The sequence below is a fragment of the Callithrix jacchus genome, chromosome 11, assembly GCF_049354715.1.
Source record: "Callithrix jacchus isolate 240 chromosome 11, calJac240_pri, whole genome shotgun sequence".
Classification (NCBI taxonomy): Eukaryota; Metazoa; Chordata; class Mammalia; order Primates; family Cebidae; genus Callithrix; species Callithrix jacchus.
This window is the reverse complement of record NC_133512.1, coordinates 123,121,162-123,137,927: the sequence shown is the minus strand read 5'-3', so window position 1 is coordinate 123,137,927 and position 16,766 is coordinate 123,121,162. Positions and strand designations below refer to the sequence as shown.

At 38.5% G+C, this 16,766-nt stretch overlaps 1 long non-coding RNA gene across 1 annotated transcript in view; it reads right to left on the bottom strand.

Annotated features, from left to right (window-relative positions):
• Positions 1–15,874, bottom strand: part of LOC103795062 (uncharacterized) — a 101,316-nt gene extending 85,442 nt beyond the window's left edge. Inside the window, exons 1-2 of the long non-coding RNA XR_001913381.5 lie at positions 15,831–15,874; positions 11,166–11,267 (exon numbers count right to left, since the gene is read on the bottom strand). This is a non-coding gene — a long non-coding RNA (uncharacterized LOC103795062). The remainder of the gene's footprint in view (positions 1–11,165; positions 11,268–15,830) is intronic.
• Positions 15,875–16,766: the final 892 nt, after the last annotated feature.

Sequence of the window (16,766 nt, the reverse complement as noted above, 5' to 3'; positions counted from 1 at the left end):
ACCCCTATGGCTTTTCAGGGTGTAGCCCCCATAGTTGTTCTCAAAGGCTAGTGTTGAGTGCTTATGGCTTTGCCAGACAAAGGGTGCAAGCTGCCAGTGGATCTGCCATTCTGGGGTCTGGAGAATGTGGTGGCCCTCTTCTCACAGCTCCAACCCCTCATTTCCCCTCCACACACCCTAGTAAAGGTTCTCGGTGAGGGCTCCACCCCTGCATCAGGCTTCTGCTTGAATACCTAGGCTTTTTTATACATCTTTTGAAATCTGGGCAGAAGCTCTCAAGCCTCAAATCTTGCACTCTGTGTACTCATAGGCTTAACACCATGTGGAAGCTGCCAAGGTTTATGGCTCTCACTCTCTGAAGCAGTGTCCCAAACTGTACCTGAGCCCCTTTGAGTCATGGCTGGTACTGGAGTAGCCAGGATGCAGGGAGTGGTGTCCTGAGCCTGCATATGGTAGTAGGGTCTTAGGCTTGGCCCACAAAACCATTCTTCCTTCGTAGGCCTCTGGGCCTATGATGAGAGTGGCTACCTCAAAATTCTCTGAGATGCCTTCCACATCTTCTCCCCGCTGTCTTGGCAATTAGCACTTGTCCTCCTTTTAGTTCTGCAAATTTCTACAGCATACTTGACTTTCTCCCCTGAAAATGAGCTTTTCTTTTCTATCACAATGTCAGGCTGCAAATTTTCTGAACTTTTACACTCTGCTTCTCTTTTAAATATAAGTTCCAGTTTCAGGTTATTTCTTTGCTCACACATATGAGCATAGGTTTTTAGAAACAGCCAGGTCACAATTTGAATGCTTTGCTGCTTAGAAATGTCTTCCGCCAGATTCCCTAAATCATCAGTGTCAAGTTCAAAGTTTCACAGATCCCTATAGCAGGGGCACAATGCCACCAGGTTCTTTGCTAACACATAACAAAAGTAATCTTTGCTCCAGTTCCTGATAAGTTCCTCATTTCCATCTGAGAACTCCTCAGCCTAAACTTCACTGTCCATATCACTATCAGCATTTTGGTCAAAACCATTCAACAAATCTCTAGTATGTTTCAAACATTCCCTCATCTTCCTGTCTTCTTCTGAGCCCTCCACACTGTTCCAGCTCTACCTGTTACCCAGTTCTAAAGTTACTTCCACATCTTCAGGTATCTTTATGGCAATGGCCCACTCCTTGGTACTCATTTTCTATATTAGTCGTATCTCACACTGCTCTAAATAAAAACTTGAGACTAGGTAGCTTATAAAGTAGTTTAATTGGCTCATGGTTCTGCAGGCTGTGCAGGAAGCATGATGCTGGTTTCTGGGGAAGCCTGAGGAAATTTTAATCATGGTGAAAGGTGACAGGGGGCCCTCACATGGCCAGAGCAGAAGGAAGAAAAAGACGTGGAAGTGCCGTGCACTTTTAAACAACCAGATCTCATGAGAACTCCATCATGAGAACAGTAACGAAGGGATGGTGCTAAACCATTAATGAAGAATGCACCCTCATAACCCAATCACCTACTACCAGGCCCCACTTCCAACATCAGGGATTACAATTCAGCGTGAGATTTGGGTAGTGACAGACCCAAACCATATCATAAGTCGTTTTGCACTGCTATAAAGGAATACCTGAGACTTGGTAATCTATAAAGAAAAGAGGTTTAACTGGCTCACAGGTTTGCAGGCTATACAAGCTTGGCATGGACATCTGCACTACGATTACAATTCAACATGAGATTTAGAGGAGTGAACATTTAAGCTCTATTACCCTCCTTTGGCAGTCTGACTCCTTTAAAAGTCTGATGGAGCTAGATGTGGTGGCCTATGCATGTAGTCCCAGTTATTTGGGAGGCTGACACAGGAGAACCAGTAGAGCCCAGGAGTTTGAGACCACTGTAGGAAACATAGTGAGATCCCATCTCCATTAAAAAAAAAAGTCTGGCAGAAACATTTACTACTGCCTACCCTCTATTTTTCTCTAACTTCTCCTACATAAGACGTTTCATCTAAATAACAAGACCAACTTTTCTAGCCAGGTGTTTCCATTTCCTTTCATCCCAAACCTATTTTACCATGCTCCTGAACCCCTATTCTTTCCATAACCTCAAAGTGGTATGAAAGTGTCAACCATCTGACTTTTTTTGAGTTTTTATACTTTGTATGACTCCAATGCATGCATATGCACAGGATATATTTCTATGCTTTTCCACTGTCTATTATCAGTATGCTATAGATTCAAATTAACAAACCATCAGGAGAAAAATATAAACTTCCCTTCACTACAACATGGAAGCAACTTGAAGACATTATAATAAGTGAAAGAAACAAGTATTGAAAGACCACACAGTATACAATCGTCTTTTTAGGAGATATCTAAAATGGGCAAATCTCTAGAGGGAGATTAGTGATTGTTTAGGGTTGAGGCATATGTCTGGTAGGAATGTGACAGTTAAAAGATACAGAATTTCTTTTTGAGGTCATCCAGATATTCTAAAATCTATTGCAATGATTGTTGCAAAAATTTGTGAATATACTGAAAAGCATTGAGTTGTACACTTCAATGAATGAATTGTATGATATGCAATTTATATCTCAATATAGCTGTTCAAAATATCACTTCAAGAAAAACTTGATTTAGTAAATGTGATGTGAGGCCAGGGCACTGGTATATTTTTGTTTGTTTTATGTTTCCCAAGTGATTATAGGGTTAAGAAATAGTCTATAGTTTCATTTTCCTGGACAGTCTCAGTTACTGGCTACATTGCAGCACAATCCATATGACTTTAAACAGATTACAAGACAGTGTAGAACAACAGCAAATGATAGTTCAATGCATCCTGAAAGTTTAATCTAGAATTTTGTTACTTAGAGTGTAGTCTTGGGACAACTGCATCAGCATCAACTGGGAGTCTGTTAGAAATACAGACTCTTGGTCTGGTGCCATGGCTCATGCCTATAATCTCAGCACTTTGGCAGGCTGAGGCAGGTGAATCACTCGAGGTCAGGAGTTGAAGAGCAGCTGCCCACCATGGTGAAACCCTGTCTCTATTAATAATACAAAAATTAGCCGGGCGTGGTGGCCTGTGCCTATAATTTGCAGTGAGTCGAGATCACTCCACTGCACTCCAGCCTGGGGCAACAGAGTGAGAGTCTGTCTCAAAAAAGAAGAAGAAGACGAAGAGGAAGAGGAAGAAGGAAGAGGAAGAAGAAAAGAAGAGGAAGAAGAGAAAGAAGAAGGAAGAAGAAGAAAAGAAGAGGAAGAAGAAGAAAGAAGGAGGAGGAGGAGGAGGAATACAGAAACTTAGGCTCTAGTCCAGACTTCCTGAATCAGAATATGCATTTTGCAAAAGCTCAGGCAATCTGTAGACAGTTTAAAGTTTGAGAAGCTCTTGTCTAGAAAATATTCCCACAGACAGAGCAGCCATTTCTCCTCAAACTGGAAACATTTGTGCATCAGGGTACCAGGACTGCTCATGAGATACAACTTCCAATAGGAGAATTGAGATCTTTACCTTTGTCACTGTTACCATCTGAGAAATAAAGAGGGTGTTGGCTTAAAAAAAACCTCAATTTTGGGATTGTTTTCCTGACTATGTCTCCCTAAAAGCAACATTGTATGCTACTATTGAAAGTGTAGTGTCAAAATTTGGCTGTAGAAGGAATTTACAGTAAGGAACATTGCAGCAGCTTCACTGTGCATTTATAAAATTTCAGTCAATATAACGCATGCATTGCATTTTTTCTAAACTAGATCTGGCTTCACTCCTAGATTAATTGTTTGTTTATTTGCTTGGTTGGGTTTGGCAGAATCTCCCTCTGTCACCCAGGCTGCAGTGCAGTGGCACAATTGCGGCTCACTGCAGCTTCAATCTCTTGGGTTCAAGCCATCCTCACACCTCAGCCTCCCAAGTAGCTGGGACCACAGGTGCACAACACTATGCCCAGCTAATTTTATTTACTTTTAGTAGCAATGAGGTCTCACCATGTTACCTAGGCTGGCCTCAAATTCCTGGGCTAAAGAAATCCTCCTGCTTCGGCCTCCAAAAATGCTGGGATTTACAGGCATGAACCACCATGCCCAGCTTGGGGTATTTTATTTTTCAGAAAAACAAGTCTGTTCAGGAATGAAGTTCAAAACCAATGCCAGAATACTAGGGAAATCATTTTTATAAAGTCATCTAACACTGGAGTTGGCTGTGAGATACCTCTCTCTTCCAGCTTAATTCCACATTAAGAATTCTTTTTTTAAAAAAGTTATTATTTATTTATTTTATTTATTTTACTTTAAGTTCTGGGGTACATGTGCAGATCTTTCAGGATTGTTACATAGGTATACACATGCCATGGTGGTTTGCTGCTTCCATCCACCCATCACCTACATTAGGTATTTCTCTTAATTTTATCCCTCCCCAATCTCCCCACCCCCTGCTATCCCTCCCCTAATCCCCCACTCCCCAACAGGTCCCAGTGTGTGATGTTCCCTTTCCTGTGTCCATGTGTTCTCATTGTTCAAAACCCACTTATGAGTGAGAACATGCAGTGTTTGGTTTTCTGTTCTTGTGTCAGTTTGCTGAGAATGACGGTTTCCAGATTCATCCATGTCCCTGCAAAGGATATGAACTCATCCCTTTTTATGGCTGCATAGTATTCTATGTATACTACACCATAGTATACAATGGTGTATATGTGCCACATTTTCTTTATCTAGTCTATCTTTGATAGGCATTTGGGTTGGTTTCAACTTTTTGCTATTGTAAATAGTGCCACAATAAACATACATGTGCATGTGTCTTTATAATAGATCGATTTATAATCCTTTGGGTATATACCCAGTAATGGGATTGCTGGGTCAAATGGTATTTCTATGTCTATATCCTTGAGGAATCACCACACTGTCTTCCACAATGGTTGAACTAATTTACACTCCCACCAACCATGTAACAGCATTCCTATTTCTCCACATCCTCTCCAGCCTCTCTTGTCTCCAGATTTTTTAATGATTGCCATTCTAACTGGAGTGAGATGGTATCTCCATGTGGTTTTGATTTGCATTTCTCTAATAACCAGTGATGTTGAGCATTTTTTCATGTTTATTGGCTGCATAAATCTCTTCTTTTGAAAAGTGTCTGTTCATATTTTTCACCCACTTTTTGATGGGATTTACATTAATAATTCTTAACTATTCTTCTGCTTCAGACTTATCTAAAATATGGCACACTCTTCCTAGGAAAATGCACATCTATTCATGTAATTTAAGAGTATGAGTAGACCCTCCTGAAGCCCATCCAAGTGGAAATGTAATGCCAGACTAAAGAAACGTTTTCACAGGGGGGTGGGGAGAGCATGAGAGGAATTGTTAGACTGAGAGCCCAGTTTGCCAAAAATAGGCTTTATTAATTCATCCCAGAATCATGATAACACTCAGATTGACTTTAGATATTCAGTTTGATAAATTACCTCACAGCCTGCTTTTAGCTGGTTACCCATGGATAACCACATCACAAAGATTATAACATGAAAAATGCACTTAATGCAAAATGGTTTGAAACTTGCAGAAAAAAAAACACAATAGTAAGACCTAGTAGCTTCTTGGAGTCATTATAGATTACAACTTTTACTGTTTTGTAGCTAGATTTTTCACTATTTGGCTGAGTCTCTTTTTTATCATTTAGGATTTCTTGTCATTAGCATTTTATTCATAAAATTGGGATCCACCTTCTGAGAAGTACAATGTGGTGTCTTTCCATAAAAAGGTGAGGTAGCTTTCTATTTCTCCTTTCTGCTTCAGATCCCATTATTTATTTGCTTCTTTCAATTTTTCATCACTGTCTAATCAGCATTTGATTTTTGTAATTCAAAACTCACCTTATGATTTCAGTCAGTAACAGTGAATGTCTCTTAATGTATGAAATAAAAATGAGTTTCTTTTCAATTATCTGCAGTTGTCTTTTTAAAAAATCCTGCCACTTCCTCTTAGAGGGATAAGAACCCCAGACTGTTGGAGTGGATTGGCTGTTGATTGTACCAAAGATACTACATACTGGTATCAAAATAGTTTACCTAAAGGTTAATTTCAATCAATGTGATTTTTTGGTTTGTAATGCCACTTGCATGCCACATAAAGTAAAAATTCTTTATCTTGTTGTCCAAAACCTCCACAATTTGATTTCAGCTATCTTTCCAGCCTTATCTTTCACTACTCAAATACTACACTATTTTCCTGGACTCCAATAAAATGTTTCCTAGGACCACACCTTCCTAATCCCCATACCACTTCCACCTCTGTTGAAATGAAAATTGTGACTCCTTTTTCCTTGACGCTTCTATTTACTGTTTGATATGTATTCCATTTCTCCATTCTGGGAATGTATTTAGTATATTGCTTACTTTTATTTTATAGTTTTATTTAAAAATCAAATTTTGTAATTTTGTCTTGTTCATGGTTATTTTTTACATGTGTTTTAACAACCCAACAATACTCATGTGTGAGAAGAATGTCATTCATCTTGTTCCTCCCACTGCCCAAAGACTTGCACTTAACTAATTCAATAAATATTTGTTTAATGAATAAAAGACCAATCAGTTTAATTCAATAAACGTTGTGAAGAATTTATTGTGTATATAAAATATATTTGATACTGTGAAGGTTACAAAGATTAATAAGATTTCATGTCTTCTATAAAGGATTCTACCATCACGTAAAGAGGACAAAGAGGTAATTCAAAGTAGATTATTATGACAAGTTCTATAAAAGAAGTACAAATGAAATACTGTGTATGCAGAGGTGAAAGGGTGATTAGATTTATTAAAGGTAAGTTTAGGAACTGATTTAAAGGAAGTAGAAGGGAAAATCCATGGTAGGTCATGTTGTTTGTAACCAAACTTTTACATGATTGTATTTTTATTATGAAAGTTAAATAATCAAATATGATGTGATAGTTCATTTTGGTTTTTCTGTATATTTGACATCCCTGAAAGGACAGATAGAAGGACAGTCCGATGACAATTACACATAGAAATATATAGTCTTAGAACACTACCTTCTGACACTCAACTGTTAGAACATCAGTCTACCAATATCTATGTTTTATAATAACATTTTTGCATATAATTTTATATAATCAATTATGCCATTCTTCTGCCAATATGTTCCTATCTAGTGTCCTCTAGATATTTGTTGAATTCAAATGAATTGATAAGCACTGGTGAACTACGCAAAATATTGTTTTGCTTTCTGGTGCCAGAGCAAGTATATTATTTACTAAGTTGTGACTTATCAGAAAGTAATATAGACTTGGCATGGACTTTTAAAAGTGTCTGACAAGTATGAGGTCAGGGAACATTTGGTGTTAAACTCCAACTGATGTGAGCAAATAGTTCAGCCATATGTTTGACTTACGTTTTTCAAACCTAGGGGATAACAATTTCAATGTGATTACACTATCTTAGAAAGATAGTGGCATTTACCAAGTCATTTCTTAAAACATCTCCATGAGAAGGCCAGATGAAAGTCACATGAACATACATAAACTTCAGTCAAGAAAAGCACAACTGAAAAGTCACTGAGATAAACTATCTTTCATACTAAATGACCCTCTGTCATTGGACATTGGTCACCTGACCTGTTTATGCTGCTGATATAAGCCACAGTGCCATAGCAATTACTGCTTGTAGTTGCCCCAGTATCAGACCAGGTAAGTTCCATGTACCCTTCATGGAAGATTCTACAAACCCACAGTCTGTGCACACTATCTCCTCAAGTGTTAGAAAACATGTATTGAATTGACTTTTCAGCTCGATATTTACCTTACAAGATAAAAATTTTACTTCACAAGAAGATAAGGAAAAATAAAATTAAAAATGTATTTAGTGGAGCCTATGTATTCTCCAAGAAGATAATACTCTGAGATGCTAAAAAGTCAGTATCAGGGATTATTTTCTAGTTACACCAGAAATAGGGCAAGGATATCCTTTATTATTAACAGTGCAAGACTAAAGTCTGTGTTCCTTTAACCATAACCAGTCATCCCCTTTTCAATCCATTACCTCTTTTCATAGGCCCCCAAGATCTACATCTATAGTTACTTGGCTTTCAGTTTGCAGAAAACTGACTTTTCAATTACTTTGGTACTCTCAAGCCTGACTATGAATATCTGGAAAGAGTTGAGGGAGAGAAGGAAACAATTATACATGACTAATTGTGAGTAACTGGGTTAGGGTGGACTAAATTTTCCTGATTGGGTGGATTCCTTCTGCTATCTAGTTTAATAATTAAGCACAAACAAATAAGAAGAGATTTCCACATGAAAATCAAATGCAGGGTTTGAACTTCCCTATTCTTTCCTTACACTGGCCCTTGATCTACCCCTCATTAAGGGACACTTTAGTGGCCACGGAGATCCCCTAAGTCCCCTTTTATTGTTTGCTGTAAATCTTTTCCTCCAGATTCAAGGTGCTTCCTCTTGTTCCTCCCTCCCATTCAGTGTGGTTTTGCCTCCTTCAGCCCTTAATTGGATCCCCTAAATGATGAGGTTAAAGCTGCCTTCTGGAGGCCTTTACATACAATTACACACTCTCTTGGCTTTATCTCCTTCTCTGCCCTACTTTTCTCATTCTCGAGGTTTTTCCTGAGAAAACTTTTTAAATAAATCATTTGCACACGAAATCTCATCGAAGGATCTGCTCTTGGGGAAACTGACCTAAGTCCAATTTACTCTCGAGATACTTAGAAACAAATTGTATATAAAAAATAAAGGCGGTTGCCTTTACATGAAAATGATTTCATGGGCAAACCAAAATACAAACTGGAAAAACACATTTGGAACATTTAAAAAGTCCTAATTTCTTTTATGATGTAAAGAGCTCTTAAGCAACCAATTCAAAATGACCAAAAAATCAGCAAAGACAATATGTATGACTCAAATCTTCTGAAAATAAATTATGATTAAAATGACAATGAGATATCATTTTTGCATAACTCAGATTGGCAAAGACTTTACAAAGTATGGTAATACAGTGTTTTCTTGACTGTGGGAAAGTAAGTACTCAATTTCTGAAAGAAGTGCTAACTGGATGCACTCTCTTTAAGAGTCAGCATCATCTATTACACTTTGGACATGAAAAAAAATTCTGTAATATCAGCTTTCACGGGAAATTTTTTATTATTTGTTTGTCTGCTTCCTCCTGCTAGAATGCAGGCTCCATGAGAACAGGGCTAGCTCTGTGTGGTTTATTACAGTATCCTTCACACCTAGGGTTTGGCAAGAAATTAAGGCCCCATTAACATTTGTTAAATTGTTAAATTGTTGCATCAATAATTTGAGTAGTTGGCACCTATGGTATAATCTGAGATGCTCCATGATCCTAGAACATTTCCTTAATATCCTTCTGTGATGTCTGACATTCTCACTTAGGCAATCAATGAAAACATAGAGTCAATTAAAATGCACTAACATGATTATAGTAATATATAATATAAATATATCTATATGATTATATAAGTATAAATATGTAATATAAACTATTACAGTGTGAAAATCTGCATGGAAGTAAATTAGCTAAGGAATTGGAGCAAGAGAGAAATACATTTTAATTGTGGTTTTGGGCCAGAAAAGATCAAATAATTTGGTATAACTTAATTAATTGATAAGAATTTAATTAATTAATTTAATGGGTGGATGCACCTTGGCTATAGGGTGAGGAGCCTTATGTGGTTTGTAGAGATTATAGTCAAGAGGATTCCTAACATTAAGATTCTGAAGTACGGAGGAGAAACCAGAAATCAAAATCACAGCAGGCAGAGTACTTGCAAATGTACTATAGAGAAGTGAAAAAGCAGAGAAGTGAAGGCATCAGAACAGTCCAAGCGCTGAGAAGCAGCAGGTTGCTGCAGGAGCCTGGAAGCCAGCAAGCCCTGTGGCACAGGTGCATGAAAGACGATGGGAAGTCCACGGTGTTACTGCTGGATGAGGAAGGGAGGCAATGGAGGTAGTGGCAGATTTAAAGGGACATATGACAAAATGACAAAAATAATGGAGATTCCCCAATGTTGCCATTAAGGATATAGAAGCGGACAGAGCTGAGGTGGGTACCAACCTCCGTTCCTTCTGGTAACACTGTTTTCATTGCTCAGGGGCAGCCAGGGCTACCCTTGACTGTGGACAGCGACACCACAGGAAACTGAGGGGTCCTCAGCACAGACTGGTTTTAGCCAAACCTATGGTTTGGGTCCTTGGTTCCAGCTACACCCCTTGTGGCACTTTCTAGAATTTTCTCTCCCTCAGATTTTGAAACTTTATATATTTGAAGATGGCCAGAAGCATCTCTCAAGCCAGCATTTTGATGGAACACATCTCTTGAACTGAAGAACTCAGCTGGTTAATTTTTCTCAACTGAACCACTGAACTAAGTAAGGCTCTTTAGGGCTTTGCCAATGAAGTAGATACGGATCTGAAATCTGAATCCAAGGGATGAGACTGAAACTTGCTTGGTCTAGGGTAAAAAGTTGAGTGGTTATCTGTTAAATGGGGATAATACATGTGCCTACCTCATGGAGTAGTATTAGGATTAAATGTGTCAATATATGTAGAGTGAGAGAAAAATCAGAGAGGAAAGGAAAGAAAGAAAAGTAAAAATGGTCGTGACTATTCAACTCTCTCTTTAGATTTAGGACTCGGGCTAGACTTAGGCTAGTGCCCTTTGTTCTGGTTCCACATTTGTGCTTTTTTTTTTTTGAGACAGAGTCTTGCTTTGTTGTCCAGCCTGGAATGCAATGATGCAATCTCTGCTCACTGCAACCTCTGCCTCCTGGGTTCAAATGATTCTCCTGCCTCAGTCTCTTGAGTAGCTGGGATTACAGGCACATGCTGCCATGCTGAGCTATTTTTTTTTATATTTTTAGTAGAAATGGGGTTTCACCATGTTGGCCAGGCTGGTCTTGAACTCCTGACCTTATGATCTGCCCACCTTGGCCTCCCAAAAAGCTAGGATTACAGGCATGAGCCACAGCGCCTGGCCCCTTCATTTGTGCTTTATATCACAATTTGTAGGTCAGTATGAGTGGAGGCGGACGTCACCCACTCTTCATTGTGTTTTTCTGAGGAAGTGACTTTCAGTTAATCACTGTTGGCCAGATTAGCAGGTACTATAACCAGGTGATGAAAGACCCCATAAATAATTCAAACTCACCTTTAATTTAGATAAAATGTTTGTTCCTTAGTTTAAAGGACTTCTAAGTTCTTCCATCCCATGATGTGAGAAGTTAGTAAATAATATAGTACTTCCATTTTCCTGATAAAAATTGAGTAAATTAAGTCAAAACATGAAACATAATTGCCAGGCTGACACCTCTAATTATTTAGGGTAAATGAACAAAAAATAATGGTTGAGTGAATAAAATTAAGAAATGAGGCAACCATTTTGTTAAAGTTATCTCGATCACTGGGAGCTAACTAAATGTTTAACTTTGAAGATATTTAAACTGTGAGCTTTAAATTCCTTTTTTAAAAAAGTGAGGTTGACTCTGTCAGCAAAATATGATGGTTGATTATACAGGCAGAAAGATTTCCATTATCTACATACTGTACTAGACAATTAAAATATTATCTCCCTTCTGTAGAAAATGTCTGTGTTTGTGTCATATTTATATCTTTATAAGATGGCCATTTGTCGGCTTAAAGACAGGATAAGGAACAGCCTTAGAATTAGCTAGAATTGGGTTTTGTAGATTTGGACTGGTGGGCAAGTTATTAAATTTTTTCTAATGCTTATTCTCTCATTTGACAATTGAGGATGATAATTCTTACCTCAGAGTGTTGCTGCAATGTTTAAATCAATAATTAACTGCTTAACTCTATGGAAAATCTGCAGATGACTTCAAAATCAGTTGTTGATTGGCTGATTTTAGAAATTTGGTAGATATTGCTTTAACGTTAACCTGTCTCAATGAAATTTTAATGAAAGACTTGCTGTTTGTGTTTTAACATTTAAAATCATAACAAACACCACATATTTGGTTAAAACAGTTTAGGCCATTAATAAATGTTACTTGCAGCACAGATTTTTGAAATTGTGGCTGTTGCATGTTAAGAGCAAATAAGCCACACACAACTGCATAACAGCAATATTTTTTGCCAACCATAAACATTCATTAAGTACCTAAAGTACTAATTACATGCAACCTTGGGAGAGTCACTGCTCTGTAATTATCTTTACAACTGAGCATGTGCCTTTTGAAGTTTCTGTTTAACCTTCTGAAGTTATATTGCTATTTCTCTGGTTCTTTAGTTTTTAATCAAAAGAGTAGATTTTATAAAGAACTTGTCTCCATCTCCCAGCCTCATGTTTGGTCCAAAGTCTTCAAAAATTCTGAAGTGGAACAGCCCCCAATCCTAATAAATATTCCATTTGTTTTTTTGTGATAGAGTCTTGCTCTGTTGCCTGGGCTGGAGTTTAGTGGTGCAATCTTGACTTACTGCAACCTCTACCTCCCAGGTTCAAGAAATTCTCCTGCCTCAGCTTCCTGAGTAGCTGTGATTACAGGAACATGCTGCCATGCCTGGATAATTTTTGCATTTGTAATGGAGAGCGGGTTTCACCATGTTGGCCAGGCTGGTCTCGAACTACTGACCTCAAGTGATCCTCCTGCCTCAGCATCCCAAAGTGCTGGGAGTTGAGCCACCACTACACCTGGGCTTATTGGGTATTGTTTCTAGCTGATTTCCCTCAGAGTTCCTTCTTTTCCTGTGCCTTTTCCTAGTGGGTGAGTCTCAGGGACACTCCCAACTTGTCATCAACTAGTCAGATGATCAGTCGCCTATTGTTTTAGCATTGAGTTCCTGTTTCTCTTGTCTCAGGTGAGAATCATAGAGCACGCCTATTTTCCTGTGTTCTTTGTGAGGAGGCAAACACAATTACCTGATCTTCTCATTCATAAGTGTAAATGTGCTTATGTTATCATGGGCTGGTGTAAGGGGGAAGAGAGAACTACAAATATTAATACATCTTTATAATGTCAACAAAAGGCTGAAATTGCATGTGCCATACATTGATGATATGTGTTATATGCTAGATGTATTATTTAATCATAGCAATAAAAGCAATATTGGTTATTAATGTTGCTCAGAGCTCGTAGACGTAACAAACATGCTAATAGCTAAAGTAAGTTGCTTTGAGTTTAGTACTAAGAAATAATCTTGTTAACTATTGTTTCCTTGATTTTTGGTAATTGTTCTTCCTCTCCTTTTGTGCAATGAAAATACAACCAGCCTGTTTCTCAGACTAAGCGTAACTACCAAACACTGCAAAAATATCTGGATTCTACATTAACAGTGTGTTTTGCCACTATTTGTTTTAAATGTCACTTACTTAAATATTACATACTTATTCCACAAATCCAATTTAAAAGACTGAAAACTTTCCAGGTAAGTCACACTTTATAAGTCAGGAAATTATTTCAACTGGGTTGAGGGAAGGAAACTTGAAGTCTGAGTTTGAATAGGGTGTATTTTTAGTGGACTCCCTCACAAAGTTGCAAAGAGGTAGTCAAATTAATGCAATGTACCCTAAGGCTTGAGTCAGTCTGACTTGCTGACAGAGTCATGATCCATGAAGACTTCCTTGAGTAGGTTCCGTCTCAGAAGCACACTGCGTAGTGATACTCACCATCACTGAGGCACACAGCACCATCATCAGATCTGGCTCCACTAGTGTGCTGAGTACTCATTTCCGCCCGAACAATTCCTTAATAGCTCACATATTTTGACTACTTTTTGTCTCTTAACTTCTTAGGAAAGTTTTAACGTTAGCAGTTTTGTGAATTATTAAATGGTCCTAGGCTTGGCCCCTCTTTTTTGATGCTTTTTACTGCCATTCATACAGGCGTGGGTGGTCACAAGGGACAATATTACTACTAGTAATAACAGGAACAACTTACATTTATGGAGTACTTTCTTTTTGCCAGGTGTAAAGGACAAACACTTACTCTCTTAAGTTCTGGGGCTGGGGCCCATGAATTGAACTGATAAAAGACAGATTAAGAGGAGAAAAGCATATATATATTTAATATTTTTATTGCACATAGAAGCCTTTGTAAGAAAAATGAAGACACAAAGAAACAATGAGGGCCAAGAGTTTTAAACAAAGAATGATAAATTGTGGAGAAATGATAAGACAAAGGAAAAAGGGTTTAAACTTCAAGAAGCTGTTATTTGTGGGAAAGTGACTAGAAAATACATGAGAAAATCTAATGGAAGATAAGGATTATTTTAGTAGTTTTGTTTGTACCGATCCATTTCAGTATGACCCCCAGTCTCCAGTGATAAGATGTTCTCTTCGTAAAACAGGGAGAGCCTCTCACATGGAAAATTTTATGTCTTCCTGAGGCAGAAATAAGACAGAGAGCCCTTCCTGCCTCTGCTGTTGCTCAATTATCTTCAGCCCAAAATAATCAACATGCCAGGTCAAGGGCAGTTGCTCATGCATGCAATCCCAGCATTTGGGGAGGCCAAGGTGGGTGGATCACCTGATGTCAGATGTTCAAGACGAGCCTGGCCAACATGGCAAAGCCCTGTCTTTACTAAAAACACAAAAATTAGCTGGGCACAGTGTTGCCTGCCTGTAATCCCAGCTACTCATGGGCTGAGGCAGGAGAACTGCTTGAACCTGGAAGGCAGAGGTTGTGATGAGCTGAGATTGTGCCACTGCAATCTAGCCTGGGAAACAGAGCAAGACTCCAGCTTAAATAAATAAATAAATAAATAAATAAATAAATAAGCAAAATAAAAATAATCAACACACCAAAGTAGCATATTTTGGGGTAGCATGTTCTGAATTACTTCATTTCCCCCATCTGAAAGTTTACCATAAGTTTCTCATAGTAAAATCTGAATTAGTGGCTGTGGAGAGAAGGATCAGTTTAGTAGCTGAGTGATAGATCTTCAAAAGAAGAATATATAGATTAGAATGAGAATAAATAAGCAGAAAAGCGCAAATCTAAGCACATTTTTCTATATCCCATTAAACTAATCTCTCAACTCTGGGAATAGGTCAGTTTAATAAAATGTTGAGCCTCATTATCTTAGAATGTTAATCTTTTTCATTCAAAGGTATAAATCAGACAACATTTGTCCCACCTGATTCACAGAGGCAGCATTTTTCATCAACCACACAAGATAAAACGACCAGTGTTGTTCATGAATAAAAAGTGGAACCTGCAATTCTCCACACCTCGTGTGTTTCACAACTTCTGTTATTGGTCATATTAAAGTCTCCACACCTTCATTTTCATGTGCTTTTGTCAGTTTGTAAAAGCAGAAAGTTGTGAAATGTTTGACATAAGAGACCTGCAATCTGGCTTTGGTAGCTAAAAGGCTTGATTTTGTCACCTGACCGAGTTAATCCAGATTTTTTATCTATTTACGTAAAATTTCTGTTGTTAAATAGCCTAATCAGGAGAGCAACGAAGCTACCCCACCCGGGTTGTGCAAGAGTGGCCTATGAACCAGCCAGAACATTTGGTGATTTGGCAAAATTTCATGCCACAAAGGTAGTTCTGGAATCACTTATTGTTACCAGACAGAGAATCTTGACTGTGAGTTGTCCAGGTTCTTGGGGTATTAAACAAGGAATTGAGCAAAATGCACAATCAAAGCAGCAAATGAACAAAGCAACAATAGCTTTGATTGACGTGAACATGGCCTGCACAGAGCAGGAGCAAGCTTGAGCAAGTGGCTCAAGAGCCTGATTGCAATGATCTTCAAGGCTTTAAATTAAACTAAAATAATTTGGTAACACCCCCTAGGTACTCCTTAGAGGCTTCCGATTGGTTACGCCCTATACAAATGAAGGACTGACCTGAGACCAAGCAGAAACTGCAGTGGAGGCTGGTCTGTGACCAGTCAGAGGCTGAAGTGGAAGCTCAGCCCTGTAACCAATCAGAGGCTGAAGTGAAGGCTTGGCTCACAATCAGAGACATTTTTACATTTGTGAGGTAGGGAAGGGGGGTTTTGTAGAGGGCAGGGCCTCTGGCCCTTTTTCGCTTGGGCATGGAGAGGTGGGGTTTTCCTTTTGGTCCAACTGCAAGAAATCAGCCACAGTTTGTCCTCAGGCTCCCTGTCTCCCGACTCTATTCTCCACCTCATTATGACCTCCATGAAGAGTTTGAGGCTGTGGTGTATGGAGTCAAACTGCAGGGTTTGACTGCAATATTGTCTTGGCTTGTTCCTTAGGAAGAGTTCAGTACCATGTCTGTTTTTCATTGGAAAAGTTTGGAACTCGCCAGAAAAAAAAGTAGAGTGACGTTTTTCTGGCCATGGATACCATATTCTTTCATTCATTTATCTTCCATAGTTGGTCCACCTGGCACCCCGTGAACAAGAATAAAAACTAATTCAGGTTTTTTCATGCTATCCCGATGCTGACATAAACAATAAATATATTGGTTAGTTGACATGACCAAGGTTTGAGAAACTGGTGTGAGGGTGGTGTCAGGTTTGTGTGTAACCTGTTAAGAAAACAGTGACATTAATATGAAAGAGGCAGCACTTGAAAGACAACTCATAGTGGAGGATCAGAGAGAGAAGATTAGAGTGAGACAAGAAATCTCCATTCAGCTTCTCAATAAATGGGAGGTTTTGTTTAAAAAGATTCCCCTTCTATTCCCCCCCCACACACACCAGGGAGGAGAGAAACTTAAAGGGGGAAAATAGATGAAAGCAAAGTTTTTTGATCTGCAATCTTGAGGAAAGCTGTTTGCTTTGTGGTGTCATCTTGCTTCTAGAACCTTGGCTC